The following is a 2998-nucleotide window of genomic DNA, read 5'->3' on the forward strand; positions in this document are numbered from 1 at the left end:
GCTGATTTCACCGACAAGCCTCGATTTTTAAAATCACACTTGTAGCCGAGCTCAGGCGCGCAAAGCACCATGGGTAAGATTTTTTGTCAAATCTATCGATGTGAGAAATATCGGGCTGGAGGTGTGGAGGCAAGACAGCCTCTGGGGACGGAAATGTTCGGGCAATTTTTCTTGGCGGGAAATCACGTGGAAGCGTTGAACTTGGCAACCCGCGTTTATCTGGAGGGAAATCATATTACTGACGAGCAACGGGGTAAAGAGCAGGAAAGAGCACAAGAAAAAAGGCGACGAAATATGAGAAATTCAAGCGAAGAAAGCCTTGACAGAAGCTGAGAGAAATAGTCCGAGAGACAAAACATTTATTTACAACGGTTAGCTTTCAATGTTTTCCTTCTTAATGCATGCCTCGCTGTCTCACATATTTTGTAAAACAAAAAAGCAAAGAAACAAAAAAAAAAAAAACAAAACAAAAAAAGATCTCAGTTCTAAATCAAACAACAGAAAGCTACTCATTGTCACGAATTTTTTTCTTGTTGGCATTTTATGTACTTATTACAAACTGACAGATCTGTCTAATGTCTAATCTAAGAAAATATAATCTTCTTTTCTTAATTCCTAGCATGCCTGCTGAGGTGTAGACAGATCATATAAGCAAATGAAAAACCATCGGCTTTAATCTACTCCACACAAAGTGTACATGCAATGCTCACGGAGCGCTTTATGAGTGCTTTATAACTGATAATTAAAAGGCTTTATTTCGCAAGGTTAAATCGCGCACCGGTGGCTCAGTTGGTTGAGCACCGGGCTGTCACGCGGGAGGTCGTGAGTTCGACTCCGGCCGGACCAACACTCAGGGTCTTTAAATAATTGATGAGAAAGTGCTGTATTTGTAATTAAATCCGCAAATGGTTAGACTTTCAAGTCTTCTCGGATAAGGACGATAAGCCGGAGGTCCCGTCTCACAAATAAATTCCATGTTCATTAGTTCCCTGTGGGACGTTAAAGAACCCACATACACGCTATTCGGGAAGAGTAAGGGATGAAGTTCCCGGTGTTGTGGCTGTCCTCTGTGTGTATATGGTTGGTTGGGTAAAGCAGGTCCACATCAGCTGAATAGCTGCCAAAACTTCAACCTGCTTAAACAAATAAATAACAAACAAACAAACAATAACAAACAAACAATTACAAAAATCAAAAGCTTCACCGACATCTATTATGAAAAGGTGATCCGGCTACAAATCTTCCAAGATACAATCAAATGGTTGAAATAATCTTTAAGTCTATCGTCAAAAATAACGAGGAAAGAGACTGAAGGGTTTTATAGCGCAGTTCATTTAAGAGCTTTGTGCGATCTTACTTAATTGGATCCTAAGAGGCCCTCGTCGTTTCCATCCGCAGGAGTCACCTTCAATTTTAAGGAGAGTATAATGTTACATAGGCTATAATGTTGGTTGCACAGATAAGAAACTAAAAAGGGGTATAGATGAGTTTTCCCTTAGCAGCGCGCGCTCTCATTGGTTACTTCGAGGTCACATGACATCTGACAATAAAACTGTTTCCCGCCAAAAAGTCTCTTAGGGCCTCCACGGAGATCCCGTTGTTTGTTACAAAATTATAGCTTGAATCAATTATCTAACTGCGACTAATCAACACGTGACAAGAAGGATCAACTGCTGTAGCGACTTTTGGGGTACCCAACGGCAATTTCTACACCTGTGCCGAATGTTGATATATGAAATATACCTGTGAACTTTGATACCCTGGTTCGACTAGAACTCCAGAAACTCTCTCGCTGAGGATTTACAAGCCATCCCACAAAAAAATGAACATTCCAAATACGAAAATATTTTAACATGCGTAAAACCTCTCGACAACGAAAGGATTACAGCAAATTCCTTCACGGTAAAAAAGAAATAATAATAATAAGAAATAAAAAATCCAGTTAACTACCTATACAAGAAACATCCAGCTTTTCTGTATCATCCAGATGAACTATTTTACCGAAAGAAAAATTGTTTTCATTTGTTTACCTTTGTCTCCTTTTCCTCCCGAATATATGGTTTCCCCTTTTGACCCCAGGGAATCCTCGTCTTCCCTGCCTTCCCGGTGACCCCGGTTCGCCTGCAACAAATAGAAGGTGGCAGGCCGTGGGTTTATACGATATGCGAGCCAGCGAGCCATACGAGTCATCATGTGAGCCATGCGATTGTTGAAAGCTAACCGTGCAGGATTGATGGGGGATTCTGCGAGCTCTGAAAAGAGTTCCCGACCAATACTCTGCATTTCTTTCAAAGAAGACATCTCAAAACGAAGAGGTAGTAGAGAAGCACAGAGAAGCGTCTCTTCTCATCAAAAGTGATCCGATCGGTGCGGTAAAGCTCTAGAGTTGCCCTCATCAGTAGATGCTTATGCATTACAATGCCAATGCTTTTATGAACAAAGCATTTTGGCCTAATAACTGAAACGAGCGCTTAGACTTCATCAGTAAACGAGTGCTTTCTTTTTAATGATAATGATAATGATAATGATAATGATAACGAATTTGTATAGCGCTAAAACTATAAGAAAATATTCAAAAGCGCTTTACATTAAATTAAAATAAATGAATAAATAATAATTTAAAAAAAAATGAAAAATCCTTGAAAGCTATAATAATAACAATGATATGTTATGTTACAGTAAAATCTAAGAAAAAATGAAATTCGAAATATTCCAAACTAAATTGAAATTAAACGTAAGAACTATTCCAACAAATTAAAAGCTTTTTTAAAACGAAATGTTTTAAGTTGCTTTTTAAAAATGGCAAGGCTGTGACTTGTTCTTATAGTTAAAGGCAGCGAGTTCCATAAAACAGGTGCAGCGTGAGCAAAGGCCCGATCCCCAAGTGTAGAGCAATTGACTTTTGGAACGAACAGAAAAGATTGTGCAGACGAACGAAGAGCATAATTAGTAGCTGGATTCAGGCATAAAAGATCTTTAATGTAGGATGGACTTTGGT

Source organism: Montipora foliosa, chromosome 5, assembly GCF_036669935.1.
Source record: "Montipora foliosa isolate CH-2021 chromosome 5, ASM3666993v2, whole genome shotgun sequence".
Taxonomy (NCBI): Eukaryota; Metazoa; Cnidaria; class Anthozoa; order Scleractinia; family Acroporidae; genus Montipora; species Montipora foliosa.